The 22,604-nt window shown below is 39.3% G+C and overlaps 1 protein-coding gene across 8 annotated transcripts in view; it reads right to left on the bottom strand.

The window, feature by feature from the left end:
• TENM3 (teneurin transmembrane protein 3) overlaps positions 1-21,953 on the bottom strand; it is a 651,439-nt gene extending 629,486 nt beyond the window's left edge. For 7 of the 8 annotated variants that reach the window (XM_063664302.1, XM_063664304.1, XM_054484271.2 and 4 more), the window contains exon 1: positions 21,817-21,953. The gene's annotated coding sequence lies outside the window, so the exon portion shown is untranslated. Of the gene's footprint in view, positions 1-21,214; positions 21,344-21,816 lie in introns of those variants that run through there. The other variant, XM_063664303.1, reaches the window with a different exon arrangement.
• Positions 21,954-22,604: the final 651 nt, after the last annotated feature.

Genomic DNA, 22,604 nt, shown 5'->3' with positions numbered 1-22,604 from the left:
ACCTGGGTCAACATACATAAACATACATTTTTAAAAACTGCTTTTACGGGCCGGGCGCGGTGGCTCATGCCTGTAATCCCAGCACTTTGGGAGGCCAAGGTGGGCAGATCACGAGGTCAGGAGATCAAGACCATCCTGGCTAATGCGGTGAAACCCTGTCTCTACTAAAAATACAAAAAAATTAGCCTGGCGTGGTGGCACACGCCTGTAATTCCAGCTACTCGAGAGGCTGAGGCAGGAGAATCGCTTGAACCTGGGAGACGGAGGTTGTAGTGAGCTGAGATCACGCCACTGCACTCCAGCCTGGACGACAGAGCGAGACTCCATCTCAAAAACACAAAAAAACTGCTTTTACACCTGCCCTGCTTCACCCCCCAAAAAACAGTGAAAGGGGAGTTACTCAGTGTGCATTTTAGGTTTCTACCCAATTTGCTGCATGCTACAATAACAGAATAACTTAAGGGACCCACAGACGTTGTATACATATTTTCTAAAAGTCCCAGAGTTCCTGATGGAAAGTTGGTTTTCTAAGTAGTGTAAGGAGATATACGCTTAGCCTGTTCCTCCCAGCTGATGCCTGACTATGTGTGCCTAAGCCTCAGTTAACCACTGACTCAGATAGCTCTCTAGCAGGTCAGGAATAGGATGGAACACGTAAGAAAAATTTGCTAGGATGTTAAACCATAGAGGCAGCCACAAATCAGAAGTCAGCTTGCTTATCAACCTGAAGTCTTTCCAAAGTGAGAAGTGAACATGGGTCAAATAAAAGGAAATTATAAAGTAACTTTTTGGTCCTCAGCAAATTCCTAAATATAATGCATAATCTCAGCCCTAATGCATCCTTACAACATAGCTGGAATGGAACTCCTAAAATAATGAAATAAGTATTGATCGTATAATCACTTCACTACCTACTAGTAAGTCCTGAGGAGAAATGAGGGATCTGAGTTTCCCTGGAGTAGATGATGCTTGAGAAGGGACTTGAAGGATGACCAGATTTAAACCAGTGGCTTCTCAACCCTGACTGTGCCTTACAAACACCAGAGAGGCTTTTAAAACTTATTTCCTATGTCTGGAGATTCTGAATTAATTAGTTTGGGGCAAAATCTTGGCATTAGTGTTCTCTGCAAGCTCCCTGGTGATTCTAAGATGTAGCTATGGTTAAAAGTACTGAAGACACAAAGAGTAGAGAGAAGTATCTCATTTCCAAAATGGGAAAGAATAAAATATTCAATGATAGAATAGCAGAACTTCTACCTTCAAGGAGGTTAAAATCGTTGAGGGAAAAAAGAACCCAGAGACTCTGGAACTAGCAGTCTGAAGTAGGTTTTTAGAACCCTGGGACTTTTAGTCATTTGCTCATTCAACCAGTAAATATTCATCCAGGACTATGTATGAGGTGCTATGTCATGCAACCAGTTAAACAAAAGAGAGCAAAACAAACAAGGTGCCTGGCTTTAGGGGCATGACAATCAAGTGGAAAAGAAAGACACATATCATGTCTTCTATTATATATTATGTTTTATGTACTGTTTTAAGCAAGGGATGACAGGACCCTCTTTGCGTTCTTAAAATTAAGATCAATTTGAGGTGTGGGGAATGAGTTGGAGGAGGAGCTCCACAGAATGTCAATTAAGTCAACATGGAAGTCACCGTGCAAATCCAGTCCAGATGCCAAGGGAGCTTGGACTAGAATGGCAGGGGTGGAAGACAAATGGAAGCATGATGATTTTGAGACACTTAGAAAGTAATATTAACTAGACATTGTGATGAGTGGGCTTGAGGTGAAGAAAGGACCAAGGACCTGTTCAAGGTTGCTGGCTTGGTAACTTGATGGACAGTTCCTGTCCTGTACTGAATGTGGGCCGCCCAGGAAAGATGAGGTTTGCAGGAAAAGATTATGGATCCAGATCCATGTTAGTTTTGGGAGCCTGAGACATGCAAAAGCATACGCGAAATGGTTCAGTATACCAGGATGACCGCAGGTGCCTGCTGGCTCTGGATGCTCCAGTAATGCTAGTTGTCCTGGCATCCTGTCATTTGGTGATTTGGTGCTCACTGTCACTCTCACAGGGTCCCTGTTTGGATGATAAGTTAGAAGGTCCCCCTGGATATTCATATCTGGAGCTAGAAGTTTTGAGCAGAATATTTGTGAACTGCCTGTTTATGAGGGAACACTGAAGCCATGGGAATCTATGACATTGCAAGAGCTGGGACAGTGGATACAGTGTGAAGGCAGAGGGTCTAAAGGCTTGTTTCTGAGGAACCCTAGTATTTGCAGACCAACTAGAAGAGGACAGATACCAAGAAAATAGAGAGGCAGTTGCTGAGATGTCACAGAGCAAAGGAAATCAAGCTCTTCTTGGGCAATGATGCCGAGATCAAACTCAAGGACAACTGAAAAGTAGACTCTGGGAGGGCTACACGTTTATCCTCAGTTGTGCCACATTTACAATAAGAGGCTCTGCCTGTATGATCTCTAAATTCCTTCCTACTCCTAGAACCCTTGAATTCTAATAAACTAAAAGTGCAGCATGAGGTAAATGCTAAATAGATGTATAAACACTATAGCAGCATGGGGGCAGAAAGAGAGAGGGAGATGAGTACCTAATTCTACTGAGCAAATCAAGGACAATTTCAGAGAATGTTTAACCTGACACAGAAAGTGGGAAGACTCATCTCGTGCTTGGAAATGCTAACTAAATCCCCTTGTGTGAAGCACACTGTGCCTAAGAGATGGGAGGCGGGGCTGGAAGGGGCCTGGCCAGATCAGGAGGTATGGACCTCGGCTTCCATGCTGAGTTTGGGCTTCTTTGCGACATGATCGGCTCAGGATTTTAGGAGGCATACTCTCCAGGGGCAATCTAGAAAAATGGATTGGAGAGACGAAAGACGGGTGGCAGGAAGCCCAGTTAGAAGACATTCTGTGCAATTAAGATGAGGGATGAGAGCCCTAGAGAGGAAACTGCCAGTGAGGATGGAAACGAGGGGTGAGGACCAGAAACTCTGAAATGAGAATGAGCAGGACGTGATGACTGATTAGTACAGGTAGTGAGGAATGGAGCCGTCTTGAAGACGGCTCTTAAGCTTCCAGCATGTGTGAACAAACAGGATAATGGGATAATGTGCAAATACAGGAGAAAGGGCAGCTTTGCTCCTCAGGCCTGAGAGAAGAGTGACTGCTATGGTTTGATTATTTGTGTCCCTCCAAAGTTCATGTTGAAAGTTAAGCTCCAGTGCAACAGTATGAAGAGGGGCCTTTCGACGGCAATGAGGCCGTGCAGGCTCTCATGGATGGAAATAGTGTCATAAAAGGGCAGGAGGGACTAGCTAAGCCCTTTTTGCACTTCCATCCTTTCTGCAACGTGAGAACACAGAGCTTGTCTCCTCTGGAGGATGCAGTATTTGAGGCAACATCTCAGAAGCAGAGGCAAGGTGCTGGAACACTGAGTCTGCCAGCAGCTTGATCTTGGACTTCCCAGACTCCAAACTGAAAAATAAATCTCTGTTGTCTATAAACTGTCTAGTCTCAGGCGTCTTGTTATAGCAGCACAAACAAGCTAAGAGAGTGTTCAGAATACCAACTTGGAAATGATGAGGTTGAGATGGCATTGGAACAAACCCCACCCTATACATTCCTCTCTCTTCCTTGAGTTCCGAGTGCAGTTTGTATTCCACATCTTCAGACTTAATCCTAGCTCAGTGTTAGTTCGTCTAATTATTACACATTTCTTTGGAGCTTCTAAAATAGATGTCTTCTTCTGTTTTTGCACCCCTTTCTTCACAGAGCCTAAGCCAATGTTGGGCTCAAAATAGGTGTTTAATAAATGATAACTCTGAACACATTAGAGCCGAAAAACAAAAAGGACTTATTTTCACTGGAGCCAACTAACATTTCAGAGACAAATGTTTAAAATTTGCTTTTCAGCAAAACATTAAGAAATTCGCCAGGTGTGGTAGCTTGCCTGTAATCCCAGCAACTCAACAGACTGAGGCAGGAGGATTGCTCGAGCCCATGAGTTTGAGGACAGCCTGCACAACATAGCAAGACATTGTTGTTTGTGTTTGTTTGTTTTAAAAAAGAAAGAAATCCACTGAACTAACTAATATGTTAGTGGATGTACGTTTGTATCATATATATATATATATATTTGGACTGAGCCTCACTCTGTTGCCCAGGCTGGAGCACAGTGGCGCAATCTCGGCTCACTGCAATCTCCACCTCCCGGGTTCAAGCGATTCTCGTGCCTCAGCATCCCGACTAGTTGGGATTACAGGCATCTGCCACAACGCCCCGCTAATTTTTGTATTTTTACTAGAGATGGGGTTTCACCATGGTTGGCCAGGCTGGTCTCCAACTCCTGACCTCAAGTGATCCACCCACCTCAGCCTCCCAAAATGCTGGGATTACAGATGTGAGCCACCACGCCTGGCCTGCATCATATATTTTTAATATTTTTAGATTATATTTTTAATTGACAAGTGTATATATCTATGGGGTACAATGTAATTTCTCAATCCACATGTATACATTACGGAAGGATGTATCAGGCTAGTTAGCATTTCCCTCACTTCAAATATTTATCATTTCTTTGTGGTGAGAACATTTAAACTCCTCTCTTTTAGCTCTTTTGAAATATACAATAGCTTATTATTATAGTCACCTTGCTGTGCAATAGGTCACCAGAGCTCATTCCCGAATCTAAATGAAACTGTACCCTTTGACCAACGTCTCCCCTTCCCCGTGTCCCATCCCAGCCCCTGGTAACCACCATCTACTCTTCCACGACTTCGACTATTTTAGACTCCACATGTGAGTGAGATCATATGGTATTGGTCTCTCTGCATGATACATTTTTAAAAGAAACAAACAAGACCGATTCAAATGCTAAGTAATTCTGTTAATGAAACAGAATGAAACAGAAATTATTTTACTAATGAATGAAACAAATTATTTTACTAATGAAACAGAAATAATTTTACTATATTCAAGTTTGTCTTGTAATTTTTTCTACTCAATAAATCAATATATTGCAAATTTACATTGTATTTATTAAATATATTAAATTATATTTATATTATTAAATTATATTACATTTATTAAATATATTAAATTATATTGCAAAATTACATTGGGCACCACATTTCCATAGACATTTTTCTGGAATCTCTAAATCTTTAAATAGAATATTCTCGTTAGGTCATTCTAACAGTAATGTGGAAAAAGGTAACCATTTATTTTCATTTTTTTAAAAAAAGAACCGGAATATACTTAGAATGCTGTCCCTGTCCAGGTAGATTTGTTTTTCCCACAAAGCATCCCTGTTATCTGGCATCACTAGGGGATGTGTCCAAGTAAATCTTCTATCTCTCGAAATGTCAAAAATCTTTCCATCTTTTTCATATAAATTTTGGAAAATGCATCACACGCATTGCCCTCTTAAGCAACTGTGGACCGTCAGTATGAGCGTTCACTATGCTAATGCTGTCGTGTCACTGCTCCCAGATAAGACATCACACACTGTCACTTCTCCGGCCATCCATGGGCCAGACTGGAACAGCCTCTCAGCTCCCGCTCCCCCTGAGCTTAGCGCTTCTAATGGGTAACTCAGCAAGCCAGGGATCAACGCTGCTAAGAATTATTCATTAATTAAAAGTAAGATTCCAGGTGACAGGCCAAATACAGCGCAGGAGCTCTGTGACTGCATTGTGGTCATTCTTCCCTAAATGCGAGCCCCTGTTCCCAGCATTCTGACGGCTGGAAAGCGTGTGTCACCATCCTGATACACACACACACACACACACACACACACACACACTCATACACACTATCCATTGTTCACTGCACACCTGGCCCCACTAGGGCCTCCCTGTGTGTTAGTTCATTTCACCTTCACAGCCACCCCACAAGAGGGTATGTTTAACATCTCAATTTCATGGTTTCCAAAGCAACTTCATGGTACAGGTGGGCTTCAAATTTCAGCCTCCAAATTCAACTCCAACAGCCTCCACAAAACCATAATGGTAAACACGACGTTCATTGTAAGGTGCCGATGACAATGACTCCGACAACTGAAGACACTACTGCCATCACCATCTCCACCATGTCTGCTGTGTGGGGGCCCCGGGCCAGGCACCTGGCAACAGCAACACCACTAGCCATCGTTACAAACCCCATGTTCAGATGAAGAAATAAGGGTCAGAGACGAGGCAGCTTTGCCCTAGGTCACACAGCACATAAGTGACAGAATGGGATTTGAGGACTTCTCTAATGTCGGAGCCCAACTTGGTCACCACAAAGTAATGAAAACCAGTGTGCTAGGGGAATTTTATCGATCTTTTTATTATTTTAACATAATGGTTAAGACATTCCAATGTATCACGGTTCACATTAGACTCTCCTTTCTTACAGAATTTAGTATCGGTATTCAGGCAACATTCAAATGCTAGCAAAAACATCCCAACGTACTTTAGTTATAGCTGGCCACTGCAGTTCCGCTCCAAACAATAGGTGTATTAAGGGGGTCAAGAGCCTAGTATTGACTCTGGGAGGCAGAGATGGAGAGATAAGCAGACAGGGATGGGCAAGGACAAAGGATAGACCTAAGTGCTACCGCCACTTAACCCGTTCCCTCCCTGCCATGAGTAATTCTTACAGAAGACCTGCCGGCAGCCTAGGTTTCTGCTTTAAAGCAGGAAGAAGTGTACTGCAAACTGAAAACATTTTCTCCTCCAAAATGGGTAGAAGAGGATGGCATTCAAAATTACCCACAATCTGGACCCAAGCTCTCTCTCCAACCCTTCCTGGATTTCTCCATGAAGCAGCCTCTGCTGCAGACCTACTGCTCATTCACAGTCTCCCAAATCCGTCATACAGATCTCCGCAGTTTCATCACAGGTTGCAAACCGGTAGCCCAACTGCCAAACCCAGGCTGCAGACTCTTTTTGTTTGATTTGTGTGTTTCGTACGTTCTGTGTTTTTTATTCTCCCAATGAGCTCACATTTGAAAATCTAGAGATTTCACACAATCCATCCTCTAGCATTTCTTGAGAAATCTCACAATCTGGCAACACTAGGTTTCACCCTCACATGGAAATGACTAGTCTAGAGGCGCGACGTGGCACCTCCTTTTGGAGAAAGCGTGTGCCCTTTAGTTCACAGTCGTCACCACTCCCCATGTCTGACTCTGAGGCTATGTCAACATTGTTTATCATCAAACTTGCTCCGTTATTTTTCTAACAGTAAAGAAATACTTCTCTGTACCAATGTTTCTTTCAAAAATGGGGGTAAAAAAAGACAAAGAGAACTACATATTTTAAGAAATATGAGAGGATGCATATCTTGGTAGATGTGAAAATGTAATATGCAAATAATCTGGCCAAATTCATTGATCTGTGCTACCTGCTGGGGTTGCTGTTACCTGCTCATGAAGTTGGGCTTGCTACCGTTGATCTCTCAGTTGTCCATTGCGTTTCCCTCTCCTGGAACGCCCTTACCTCTCCTGGTCAAAGTCTTGTGTTTTTCCAGAGATCTATAGTCTCCAGCCACATCTTTTGTCCTCATCTAAATGCTGACAAGTCTGTGTTGGTACTATCTATTTAACACGAATCACAGGAGATCGTACAACAATAGAACCATAGACTTTTAGAACCTGAGCAGTCCTAGGTGATGACCGAAGTCCAGAGGCCACAAACCTTTTGTGGAGAGGAGCTATTCTCTAGTGAGGACACTTGACAGTGATGTAGAGTGAGGGAAGATTTCATTCCTGCATCAATTATTTACTGCTGGACTCTTCAGGGCCAGGCACTGTGTCAGCAGCTGAGGCTCTACTGAGAACAGGGAAGAAGGGTCTCTGCCTTCACAGGGGGTTTTTGTGGGCAAGCGTGCAACAAGCATTTTGCCAAGTTATTCCACTGGGAAGGAGGCAAACGGTCAGCTTTTGTTCTTCTCAGGTCACTGGCTTCCAGTGCCCCACTTTGTTGGGTATCTCCAGCCTTGAGTGGGTTGGGGGGAAAGGATAAGCCATGTGTTCCTACTGTCTCAGTTCACTGTTTCGAAACATTTGTGAGCCCCAGGGCTCCTTTGTTATTTGTTAGCAGTTAAGGCCGCAGGACCTTTGCAGTGTCTCGGAGTTTCAAGGCACTGCTAACGTCTGCATGCTGCAGGAAGGGTGGATGCTAGAACCATTAGTTTGGGTACCCCCCTTCAGTTCTCTGGCATTTCAAAGATCCATGGGCTATTCACATACGATCTGACCAAAGTAGTAATCCTTCTATTACCTCTCCTGGCTTTCTTAATAATTTTAATTACTGTCAGTTACCTCTTTATATCACGCCTCAACTAGAAACGAAAACTCCCTGTGAGTCTGGGATCAGGCCTTATTTCTTTTCATCTTTCCCAGGACACAGTCACTTGGACTCAAGAGCATGGACAAAACATGTGGGGCTGGATTTAAGTGAATTGAGGGAGAAAAAATGGCTGTGTCAGTAAAACACACTATAAATGAAGATATACATTCAAATCAGAGCAGAGATTTATTGTATTTATATTGCCTCGTAATTTTTATAGATTCAGTGGCAGTGGTTAATATTAATTTCTAATAATTTAAATAAGATAGGGGAAAATCTTAAGTTTTGACTGGTAAATACTGTATTACTCCCTGAACAATTCTCGAAAGTTTCCCTGAAACCATCGTTTTTCACGTTTTGGCTTTACATCTGACGCCTCACCCCGCCCTCTCGTTCTCCAAAGAGTATTCGTCAGACAACACATATTCTCTAGACCCTCAAGTAAGAAGAAAACAAAAATAACTGCATTATAAACAACATCTTTTACAACTAAATATTAAAATTAATAATTGTGTACAATTTTCTAATCTCAGAAAATATCATTACCCATTTCTAAGGATATCCAGTCTTACTGTAAATGAAGACAGAAAAAATTATGATGTTATAAAAGAGAGATATGGCTGGGCATGGTGGCTCACACGAGTAATGCCAGCACTTTGGGAGGCTGAGGCAGGAGGATCACCTGAGCCCAGGAGTCCAAGTCTACCCTGGGCAACATAGACCCCGTCTGTAAAAAAATTTAGAAATTAAAATAAAAAAAATATTTTAAAGAAGATAGGCTGTTCTAAAAAGTTTACAAATTTAACATTTATTAAAGTTTCTATATGGCCACAGTTTATCATTTTGTTGTATAAATACTATGACTGCAACTAAATATGCTGAATTTTTCTACAGCGTGAAATCACTGTACATGTAAGTGCTCATGTGACATCAGTTATTCTCCAACTTGGTACATCAAATTAAATGTAAGGGTTTAATACATTTCTCTCTAAAATATATTTTAATGGGGTTTTTTAAAAGTAAAAAAAAACCCACCATATTTTGTCTAGATTTTCAATTATGGAATCACTTTAGAAAAATGATGCATATAACAATAGACACTGGGGACTACTAGAGCGGGGAGCGGGGAGGGCTGCAAAATTAACTGCTGGATACTATGCTCACTGCCCGGGTGATGAGATCATCCATACCCCAAACCTCAGCATCATGCAACATGCCCATGTAACTAATCTGCCTGTGCACCCCTGAATCTAAAATGAAAGTTGAAATTATTCAAAAAAAGAAAAGAAAAAAAATGATTCACAGAAGTGTGGCAATCACTTGCTTCAGTGGCACGTACCTCCATAAAAATGTACTTGTTCTGGAGAAATTGTTAAATTTTCAGTGATTTTTTTCTGCATATTAGTTAAGCCAAAATTGTTGTGTTTTAACACTTGCAATTCTTCCTGATAACCACTGTCATAATGACTCAAAAACTAATAGATTCATCCATGGATCTATACACAACATAGTCCTGTTCTCCTTTAATCTTCCTCTATCACCAACATTCATAGGAAGTGAATTGCACAAAACACATGTACTTGTAATTACATTTGCAAAAAAAAAAAAAAATCCTCAAACAGCTGTGGAGACAGCAAAGATTAGAATCTGATAGTGGCTTAGAATAATGAAGAAAGGGATTCTGAGGGTTCAGCTACAGAGCTGATGAAAGATGGAAGGAAAACCTGCTTTTCAAAATCCTTAATCTGTATTACTTCTAAACTCTAAATTGAAACACATATATTTCAAGAATCTGAAATAATAAATGATGAGTAATGTTTCTCGACCAGGCAATGATTTAAGATATGTATTAAACTTTGTGTTTTACTAGCAATAAATTCAAAATTTGTATATTATTTACCTAAAATGTTTGAAGGTCTTATTTAAATTATTATTCTTCTAAAAATCTCATAAAATAATTGAAATTTGGTTACATCTAGCTCATTTCTAGGCAGTATTATTTATTTCTTAACATTCCATTTACACCAATTATGAAAGATTATGAAAGTCTAGAGTCCTTGATGAAGCCTTGAATAATCAACTGTCACAGTGAATTGATCATAAAATAACCTTATAGTTTCCTTATTATAAATACTGAAGAACAGAAAATAATTTTAGTATCATATATCTTTATTATAGATATAAACTATTTGAGAAGATGACGCAGAACAGAAACGTGACAATTATAAAGAGCCATCTTTTGAAGTTGATTGTATGTTTCAATAAGTACACAGACACCAGAATTATTTATACTGTAGAAAAACTTACTGTATTCCCTCACTTTGCAATTTTTATAGTGAATTTTACTACTCTTTTAAAACTTTTAGAAGCTTGTAGCCTCAGAAATAAGAGCCCATTTATTAAGGAAAATTAATTCTCCACAATAAATTATGCTTTTTTATGTGGCATTACTTGTGTTTTACAAGTAAAATGACTCAATTAGCCAATACCTGGTATTTTCCAATTTTGAACAGAACCAATTGTCTTGTATTTGATTGACACTGACTAAATGAAAACTGATATAAACACAATTATGTAATCTGACCACTTAATTTTCCATTTTCAATATATTTACTGGACCAAAAAAACAGAGGTCTCCTTAGAATGACACATTTTCGTCAAACTCTTATGCTGTGCAAACAATTTTTCATTACACGTTGGGGATATACTCACATAATATAATGCCCTTTCATTTTCTTTTTTAAAATCCATGACCAAAGCAAGCTATAATATGCTCAGTATTACATACACGTGTATTACATATACGTTCAGAGAAAATTAACTAACCCTCATATATATGATGGCTTCATTTTTACATGTCACTATTTTCTTCTCAAGTTGCTTTCAATATTATTAACAAGGGGAAAAGCTTACAGAGAACTTGCATCAGGCCATGGACTTTGCAGACTGTACTGAGGAGGTACACCACTTAAATGACTGAGTACCCCACAAGAATCAGTGCACTGGTCATCTGGCATAAATGGAAAAGCATTCTTCAGTAGATAATCTGGCTTCATTATCAAGCATCAAAATAGTAACCTCTGCATTTCACTGAATCCATTAATACCTAACATATATTTAGACTAAAATTCTATACAAATATTAGATTTAGGAAAGAAACCAATTAACTTTTTAAAGAAACATGAAATGATAGCCAGCTAGTCTAGCGCTACTTGATAAAACTATTGTGTAACAGATTCTGGGATCACAGACTCAGGGGAGAATGTATAATCCTTCATCAAAGAGTGGCAGCTTATCCACAAAGCTTCCTATCCCCGATGGGCTATTCTTTTAAAAGTAATAACGAGGGCCTAAAAACTACGTAACACTCTTCCACCAAAATTAGCCATTTATACCAACAATTCTTAATAGTAAAAGAATCAGAACCTCATCCTGAAAGCCTTTGAGATCTTTCTTTTAAGGAAAAAAAAAGAAAAAAGCATAATGTGCATTAATAATTTATATCGATTCCTAAATCAACTGGTTATGCTCCAGACTTAAAATTAAGTGATAAAAATTACATTAGAAGGTATCATTGTTTTTAAAAAGATAAAAATAAAATAATAAAAAAAAATCCCTACGAGGCTTACATTAGTAACATTTTTCCAAGACTATGAACTATTTATACTTCACTTTCCTCAACATTTAAAATTTTTAAAGTGAATTATAGAGGCTTTTTAAAGTTGAAGTGGTAATTACACAACCAATCCACACGTCTTACGTCACATTTACATGAAATACGTGATACATTCATGATTTGTTTAAGTAACTCACATTGTCCTTTGCTGATAGCTCAATATAAAATTTACCAAACTTGATATGTTAAGATTCCCATCTGAAGTACAATACAGTGTCTAAAAGCTACTTTCATCAGATAATGTGAGAAGAATTAACTGACGGCATCTCATAGAACAAGCACTCGGTCCTCTCCTTCAGATCTCTCATTTGTCACAAGACATCAAACAACTGCATAGTGGAGCTGAACTAGAACTAGATTTGAAGGCTCAGATTTTACAGAAAACTTTCAGAATGAGAAAATGGACTTCTGTCATGGCTATACTGATGGTTGACTGAAGTTCCTAACATTGTACTTGAATGAAATGCAAGATTGTATTAGTTTTATTGAAATTACCTTAAACCAGAATACCAAGAATTGATGTATCTTAAAATCTGACACTTGTTTTGCAAATGCATTCATGCTGTGTGACTAAAGATGTATCATTCATCTTTCACATTTGTAATAACTTTTTTGTTATCTGTATGGATTTTACATATTGTATATTCATGATATTCTCCCAGTATCTAAATTACATAAACTGTAATATTCATTAAATTAAGGTATTTTTATAATTTTTGGAACACCAGATTTATCGGATCATCTTATTTCTTTTTTAGGCTCCCTTTAAACAGACTTCAGTTAGTGTATGTTTTGATTACTAATATTTTTTAATTCTTTATTTATGGGTTCTAAATCATATTACCAGTATAAAGAAAGATCTGAAGTCCCCTGAAACATATAAAAGATAAAAGCCCAAGTGCAGATAATTTAAATTATTAGGGTTTCTTTATACACATCTTTAGTAAATCAATATTTGAATCTCAAAATATATAAAATTAGGTCTTTTCTGTTTGAGACTGCACTTTTAACTAAAAGGTACTGCGCTTCAAATTTTTACAGGAAGAATTTTTAAAATAAATTTACTACTTAAAATTACATCTTTTTTCTTTGGTTTAAGTTACAACACTAAGCAAATTCTGTAGCATCTACTATCACACTAATTAAAACAATATAGAAAATTATATCACAACCAAAACACAGGATAAAAAACTTTAAATTTTTAAAGTACTTTATCTTTAGTAAAGTGTTGACTCAAAGTCCCTGTCACACATGTAATTTTTTAAATTAGTAAAAATCGAAGAAAAAATCTTACTGGCAAATCAGCTTAACATACCAATATTGTTTATTAAAAAATTGTAGTGCCAGAGTCTTTTCATTCAGAGATTGTATATTCTAGGATAAAGTAACAATTGAGGACTAATTTGCTTTACTTTTTTAATCACAAAAAACATGATAGGATATTCTACTCATATTTGGAAAGAAAAAATATAAGGAAGCATAAAAATTATTCTAAAAGTAAGGACTCATTTCTGGTTTGACAGGTATACCTTACATACAAGTAACAACTTTAATTTTTGTTTAAATTAAAATTTATTTTAAATGTTAAATATGTTAGTAGCTCCATAGAAGAAAAACATGTTGAAATTTAAAGCAGAAATATCAACTTATAAATGTATTATAGATAGAAAATGTCTGTTCTATTTAAATTTGAAGGATAACATCCTGGCAGAGGTTCTCTTCAGCTTTCACCCCTTTCTGAACCCCTTTCTGAACTATTAAATTCATTAATAGTTCTGTAAGGCAACAAATGTACTTTCTTTCTCCTAGTAGGTCTCATTATTTTCAAGAGCTTTTCTAATTATTTTGGAATTTTCTGAAAGTATTAGCTAAAAGATGAGGAATAACATTTCAGTTATTTTCATTGCATCAACTTATTCTCACTGTTACTGATACCATCATAAAATTCAGCCATATCCTTGTAAGAATGCCTTATTTTTGTGACAATCAAGAGACAAAATATGGCTGTGTATACTACAGTTTTTATTTCTTTGCAATATTATAGTTCATCACTTATCTATAATATGTACTTAGATTACTAGATTAGTTTTTATTATTTGCAGTATTTTAACCTAAACTTAACTATTCTCATCATTACACAAAATTTAAGTGAAAAAATTTTAGTTGTAAATATTCATTTCATTTTTGCTTATAAATATAGAAAAATGTAATAATGCTGTCCAAGATGCTTTTGTTTTTTGTTTTGTTTTGTTTTGTTTGCTCCTAAGAGAAAAAAAGTCATAGATTTATTCTTCAAGAACTATAGGAGTGATAGCTTTCTTTAACTGTAAGTTATTATAAATTCTGAAAAAAATAAAAGTTACAGCTGTCTTCCCCTGGTTTTCATAATTATTTCAAATGGCAAGCTCTGTGCCAATTTTCTTAAGAGCTATTTAAAAGAACCAGTCCCTTGCCAATTTTTTTCTACCTACATGTGGACAAATTCCAAATTCTCTGATAAAAAGTATTAGAATAGATGTTACTCTTTAAAAAGAACATTAGGTAGACTGAAAATAAACAATTAGTTTACTTTTCAATAGCGTACTTTTTTACCAAAATAAACATAATCTCATATTCATATATTTGCACATGCTTCATGCAAAGTATTGAACACGCTTCACGCATTTCTCCCTGTAAAGTATATTCTAATAATTCAATCCTGTCTTTTCACTGTCTGCATAACGTACCTTCTAGTATGTAGCCCAAGAACATAAACTCTCCTAAGATACCATCCCAGTATAGAAGCCACATGCTGGACACGATAGGATGCTGGAGACACTCTTGAGTGAGGACCTCTTCTTTGGAAACGCCCCTATCGTCAAAAAAGACACCTCCTCATGCAGAGAGGGGGGTCAACAATTCTAGTCACAAAATATAATTTAACTCAAGAGGAAATAATGCATTCTAATAAAAAAGTAGCTTTTCTGTTTGGGGGAGGGCACAGAGGGCCACAAATCCACGTCACCCTCTTATTCAGAGTGTGCTGCTATCTTCATAGACAGCTACTACACTCAGAGGTGCTACGGAATCGGACTGAAGGAAGACACTCACTACCAAGCTGTTAATTCTTTCTAAGTAATGGCAACCTGAAGAGAGATTAGCATAAGAATTCTAGCAAATATTACTAGTAATTAAATAAAGGAAAGAATGACTAAAATATATTCATTAAGAGCTGTATCTTTAAAGGTAAGTGGCCTTTGTAAGTTACCTCCTAAATGGTCTTTTTAAATAATCAGAGTTGTGTGTTTTTCTTTAAGTCTCTGTATAGAAAACTATAACTTGATTTTCAGTCTCATGAACAAAGCAAGCATGCCTATAAAATAGAGCTGTTAGAACATTTTCTTTTTTCCATCAATATAAGCAACTGTATACAATATTTGGAATGTCTTGGATTAATTTTAAGAACTGATATTCTGATTCTCCTGCAGGGATTGAAAATACATATATTTAAAAGTGAAAAAATTTACAAGTTAATTTTCTTCTGTACTTACCCAATTAAATTAAATGACAAAATGTTCCCTTTAGTCTGCTTTTCCTGTCACACACCCTGCTACACACAGAAAATGCTCAAAGGACCATCACTCATTATAAAAGATATTCATTTTCCTATTTTCTCCCCTTTCGCTCTCTTTCTCTTACTCCTCTCCCTTCCTCTTTTCCTTTCTTCCTCCCTTCCTCCTTCCTTTATCTCTTTTTGGTTTTTGAGGCAGACACCAAGTAGATCTAGTTATAAAATAGCTGGTTAATATTAAATAATATGATCCCATCCCAGGGCAACCAAATCACATTATCTCCACCTCTCCCCAACTACTCTAACAGAAGTAAAAACTACTCCACAATATTTGAGAATACACTATCAACAAACGCAATGACTTTTGTATCCCACGGCTTTTATATAATTTTATAAATGATACAATTTTATATCATGAAATGCAATTGTGAATACAGGCACTATGACTTCCCCAAAACAATATTTTCAGAAGGTATCACTGTGTTTTTGCATGCTCTAGTACAAACTACAGAACTATGAATGTGGGTCAAATCGTAAATAACAATAGTAATAAATGCCACATCTCCATAAGTAATGATTAACTCCTAAACTTACAAAAGAGAATATAAGCATAGTTTAGTGTTATGCTACATTTCACTCCACACATGCTCCTAAACATATAAGAATTACCTATTTTCTGAAGGAAGTCAAGGAACTCGGTTAAGACTGCCACCTATCACAAACTTGTTTGAAAAGTCAGTGCCACCCGATCCTAGCTCTTCTAAGACTCCAACAAAGTTATCAACAGGGAAGTAAAATCTCATTATTATTATTATTATTATTACATGATATGGTTTCAATCATCTACTCATATGACTTATGAGTTCATTCTATGATACTGACATTAATTTGCAGTGACTAATTTAAAATAGAAAGACATGGGTTTGAGTAGATCACTATTTTTAGTAAATTCCATGTAGCTGTTCTAACTAGGCAATCACCTGGGTTATTTAACCAAAACTACAGAAAATTTTATCGCAATTCCTTCAAAAGAATGAATCCTATCGTAGTTTCAGTATACGAAGCATCTATGTATCTCAGGGCATGTTTCTGCATTTTGATAGTTTATACTCTAGTGCTTGTGTAAAATAACATTTTGAAAATGGTAGTTTAACTGCATTATTTTAGCATTTAAAACTATTTTAAATGGATGTCTTAAGCTGGAAAAACACCAATCCAATGCCAAGAATCTATCATTACAGAGAATAAAATAAAGATACATAGTTCTTATCAAGTTTTTTTCCTTCCTGAAAGTAATGAGTAATGCCATTGTGGGAACTTTACATGCACTAGAAAGCAGTTACATCTTTCTTTAGAAATCATATATACTACGGATATATGTTGACATATATGGATATATGTTGATACATATGGATATACTATGGATATATTAGAATGCTAATCTATATTAATCTTATATTCTGTGCTCCTAATCTTTTATTTGATTGGGACAACATGTATCACAATGTAATATGGACCAAAGCCCAAGAAAATCTTAACGCGGTCTTTCAGAAGAGACTTAAAAGCTGATAAAACCAAAGCTGACCAGGTACAAATAAGAAACAAATGCAAATATCACAGTGGGGATGATAACATTCACCATCTCTCCACATTTCCATTAAGGAATTACCTCCACATGCATTATCTTTCATTGTCAGGATTATACTGTCTTATGAAATAAAGTTACAACACATGCACAAGAGGTCCATCCAATATTCTAACAAATCTCTGAAAAACTGAACTAGAATGTTAATACAAACAAAAAAGGACATAACCTAGATGGATTACGATTACTATTAATGACTCAAAAGGCCATAGAATCCTTTGATGGGCAAGAAAATATGCCTTGAGGCATATTGCATTTTGGGAAAATAGGCTATTTGAGTTGAATATATGTTAATGAATTGCTTCCTCATGTTTTATATAATTCTTAGAAAAAGTTCAAATTAGGTCCCCAATAGGATGTTTTAATTATGAGAAGCAATCTTTTGAAACTCATACTAGCCATCACACTTGTTTGGAAACAAATGACTTTTCAAGATGGAGAAGTATTACTATCAATCACCAACAAGTTAATTCTACATAATAAGGCAGGTTTAGATGCAAACTGATCCATTGTGGAATGCTGTATCTAAAATTGATTACAACAGCACTCAAAATGAATGCAGCCCTCCAAACCACTTCTTTGCTCAGAAACATTAATCTCAATTAGAAGGAGAGCTTCATAATGGTAATGCTTGGTATAAAAAAGTATAAAATAAATCAGGTTTTATAAGACACAACAATTAGTTTTCAGACTAAGGTTTATTTTATTTTATTTTATTTTGAAGCACAAAATTTCCATCAGGTCTGTTAAACCAGCTGATGTTTCCAAAAATAAGTTTTAAATGTATTCTAAAAGAAGCTTATGTAAAACAATTTTTAAAACTTAGTTGTTGAAACTTTTAAATAACGTATTATTGTGTTATCTTTTCAACAGACTTTACTCCGAATGCATGTGTTCAATTTTTCTACGGGCTATCATTTCACTTTATAAGGCAACCATGAACACAACACTAACTTCAACTAGACATTCAAAGGAATATGTAATTGGTTATGGACCACAGTAAACGTTTGGTGGCAAACTATTATATTCTTTGCTCATATTCTCAGCCTAAGTAAAGAAAGTATGCCCTCAAAGTCAAAATGGATATTTGACTATCAAACGAAACACGGGGTAGACGAGCAATGTGTAATTCAACATGCTTAACAGGTTTCCACAGCACAGCTTCCAGAAAAGGGCAGACAATTCATCACAGCTGCTGAACACACTGATTCAAATAAATATAAAACTTGGATGATATTCAACCACCATCCAGAAATCAAATTTTTACAGGGTAAAATAAAGTTTAATAAAAAGGAGGCACATGCATTTATTTAAATAACCAATATTAATAAACTAATAAACTTGGCTTTGTTGGGCTTTTATATCAGACAATGACCATGCTCTGAACTTATTCCCTAGTATCCCTATAGGTAGGATAAACTTCAGCATTTCCAAACATACATTAACAGCTATTGCAAAAACATCATTTATTGTACGCCCAGCCTAACGGTGATTCAGTTATTTCTGACAGGTCACTCTACTTACAACGATAGCCACGCACTTCTTCCTGCTATCTTCTTTGCTTGACTCTTTACAAAGAGAATAATGACTCTTGGCTCCCAGAAGCAAAGCTAAGAAAGAGTAGCTTGAACTTACTAATTGGATCATTACTGTTTAGCTAGGTTTTCTTTCTGAATAAGTTTAAAAGTTTTCACTCTCTTTAGGAGCTTTTTTTTATTCAAAGATAAGCATCCTTATCTTTCTTTGTCTTCACCCTAATAAGGCAGGTTCCCTTTTCTAACCAAAAGACTGATGACACGCCTACCGAATCATAGTAAGAAAAGCCTCAATAATTTACCTAAAATATCTTTCTAGAAAATAAACACAGCCATGCAAAATAATCCCATTTGGAGGAATAACTAGTCACAGTCCCATAAATCTATCTGCTTTATTTCCAATAATCAAGTAATCCTCATTAGGGTGCATAGGTTGCTAACATAAAGCTATTGGCACAGGGGGTTCATAGAGTTTTCCAAATATATAAACATTAGCATGGTGATTAGCATAACTACATTTTTCATAAAAAATGTGCAGTGCATGTAAAATGTGTATTTGATTTGAACTACTTTTTCTAACTATATATTCTTTTCTAAGTTATTTAACATAAGATATGTTTGTTTACTACTAGAAAAAAATCTTTGATTAAGAGGAATAATAAAATTCATGTAAGAAAAAAAGAACAAGATTGTTAAGGGAAATGCAACAGGAAGAGATACAGACAATCCTGAAATACACAACAGAATAACTAAACTCATTATAAACTCCTATCTTTGAAGAATTTAGGAATAATTTGTGAATGCCATGACATTTTAAAGTGGGATTAGCAAGTCTTATTACTGAACTAACCTCTCACTCTTAGATCAAGAATTAAATATTTACTCTGCATTTAGAATTACAAATCCAAACTTTCAGGGCTCATACAAGAATTTTATATATTAAGATATACACGCTCGAAGTTTTAGAAAATTAAAAGTGTATTAAGGAATGCACAAAGCAAGATTGTTGAATTTATAAAATCTTGTTTTAATTGAAATATTAAAATAGATAATTATTATTACACAGTTGCTCTTAATTCTAAAGTCAGTCTGTTCTCAATATATTAATACCATAAAGGTCACAAATACTTCTCCAAGTAGGCAGTGGGGAAAAAGGGATATGCGTCATTATTTTAAAGAAATTCACTAAGGGATCAAATCACCAAGTTCTGTTCAGCTACAATACCATCTTTTGGGATACTCTTCCAAGCTTTGCAGAGATGCCATATTCACCTTTTTTCTTTTGACAAGAGAAGAGAAAGGTAATGCCTCAACATATTTCTATTTCTAGTGAAAAGACCACCCAGTGGATTCTGCCAGAGTCTACCAATGTTTGACAAAATACATTGTCAGAAGATAAGAAATAGAGCATGATAAAGAGACAGTCCTGTTCTCGGGCATCCCAGCCGTCTGGGGCCCTGTAAAAAGTCTAGGACAGCTCTCAGTCTTTCATTTCCATTGCACCTCCTCACACGTACCTGGAAACTTTTCTCTACCTCCAAATCATAATGACTTCGGGAAACACGTATGTGATGTATTTACACGGTACAAGTACTTGTTACCCTCTCTCTACAATAAAAATTAACAAGTTACCACTCCAGCCACCTTAAAGGTGAGGCAGTAAGAATGGAATCCAAGCTGCATAGTAAGATGCTCAGCAAAGATCAATCAGACACAACCCGCCTCAACCTAAAATATATGAAGCTCTTTGTAATCAGTTGTAAAACACGAGAGGGACTTAGAATCTCAGTTGCAGGCTCATAAATTCGTAATTTTTGAAACGCCCAGCTCAGGATATTTTGTGTGTGTTTCCAACCCCATCCAGAGTTTCCCGATCAAGTTTCAGCCGTGATCCACCACTCCCCACGCTACCCCTCGCCCCGCACTCTCCCTCCTTCACTCCTTTTCAACTTGGCTCCCTGGTCGCTGCAGAAGCCTTCTCTCCCCTGCCTGCCCCGGAAAACGGTGACATCCCAGGGCTTTCCGCTCGCTGGAAGCCCCCTAGGATCCTGTCAAGACGCCCCCGCAGAGGACGCGGGGCCCCGCCACACATCGGGGGCCGAAGAGGACCAGGCGGGCTCCCCTTCCCCGCCCCCACCGGGCGCCCAGCCTCCGGACTGCCTTCCTCAGGGACCCCGGGGCTCCCCAGTACGGGGGCGCGGCGCCTGGCTCCCCGGGCGAGAGGCGCCGGCGAAGTTCCCACCTGAGCCGGCGGCCGGAGGTGGCGGGCGCGAGGTCGGGGCGGGGACGGGGAGGCCGGACCGCGGAGAGAATCCGCGCGCCAGGAGGATGCCCCCGCGTCCGCCACCTCCCGGGGCCACGCGCCGTCCCAGCTCGCGCCCGCCAGCTCCCGGCGCCGCGGCCCGGCACTAGGACCCCAGAAAGGAAGGAGGGCGCGCCGGCGGCGGCGCCGCACTTACCGCGCTCGGCTCGCCCGCGCCGCCCGCTCGCTCCCCCGCAGCAGCCGCCGCGTCCGCCCGAGCCGCGCGCACACCGCGCCGGGCCAAATTCAAAGGAGCCGGGCGCGGGGGAGGGGGGCCCCGCCGAGGGAGCGGGGAGCGGGCGCCGGCGGGGCGGGGGCGGGGAGGGGGCGCGAGTGTTACAACTTCCTTCCCTGCCCGCCCCCGGCCGCGCGGCCCCGGGACGCGGGAGGGGAGGGCGCCGGCGCGCCAATGAGTTCACTTTCTTTCTCTCCCTCGCGCTCCCCCTCTCCCCGCCCGCCGGCCCCTCCAGCCTCCTCCAAGGCGGCGGACCAGGCCGGGCCGGAGTTTTCGGGGCTCGGCCCGCGAGCGGGAGGACCCGGGAGGCGAGGGAGGAGGAAGGCGAGAAGGGCGAGGTGAGGAGGCCCGCGGGACGCCCGGCCGGGGAGCGGCATCCAGGACCGTAATTGTGCGGCGGGGGACGCGCCGGGCCGAGTGTGCCCGAGCCCGGGCGCGTACACGTGTCCGTGTGTGTGTGTGTGTGTGTGTGTGTGCGCGGGAGTGTGCGAGGGAGAGGAGGAGAGGAGAAGAGAGGAGCCTACCATGCGCTTCTCCCGGTGCAGATCGCGGGAGAGCCCAATCACGGGGCGAGCTGGACCTGGCTGTGATCATTTATAATCCTTGACTCCTCCGCTCCGCCACTTGTCAAGATGACAGGTACTTTATTTCTTCTTCTTCTTGATTCAAAAAAAGAGATTCCCCGTTTACTGCCTTTTTCTGTCAAATGGGATTTGCCGGACTGAACCACGTTCGCCGCCCCTCCCTCCTTCCCTCCTCCCGGCCGCGTCGGGTTCGGGAAAGCACCGAGGCTCCCATGCTGTGACCAATCAGTGCCTCGACTACTCTCGCCGTGATTTAGGGGTCATCCGTGAATAACACTTCACGCTGATGAATGGCTCTTGCCGGCTTTCGGCTCTGATGACGGGTCTGCCCGCAGCTGATTGCAAACACTAATGAACTTACTGCGCCATTTGAAATTCACACGCACCAACAAAGTGCGGGGGTACGTGTGTGGGGGTCTGTCCTTTTCTGCCGCGGATGGCGGGGAGGCGGCCCTGGGGGAGGGGGCGGGTAATTGCTTTGGACTTAAGTGGAAACACTTCTCTGTGTAATCAAACCTCTAACCTTCTTAGAAAACTACTTTTCTTGATCTTCCGTAGGGTGGGCATTGCAGGTCAGCTGAGTCACCCGAGGAGGTGGGAGTGCAAGACACTGCCGGGAAGACGGATTCTGAGGCAGAAGGGTGTAATTAAGGATTTCCACTCCCGGTAGGCGGCCCGTCCTTTGCAGAGCCTCTGAAAATGACCCGCGCCTTCCTTTCCACAGTGTC

The sequence above is a fragment of the Pongo pygmaeus genome, chromosome 3, assembly GCF_028885625.2.
Source record: "Pongo pygmaeus isolate AG05252 chromosome 3, NHGRI_mPonPyg2-v2.0_pri, whole genome shotgun sequence".
In the NCBI taxonomy this organism is placed as follows: domain Eukaryota; kingdom Metazoa; phylum Chordata; class Mammalia; order Primates; family Hominidae; genus Pongo; species Pongo pygmaeus.
This window is presented reverse-complemented; position numbering and strand designations above follow the sequence as displayed.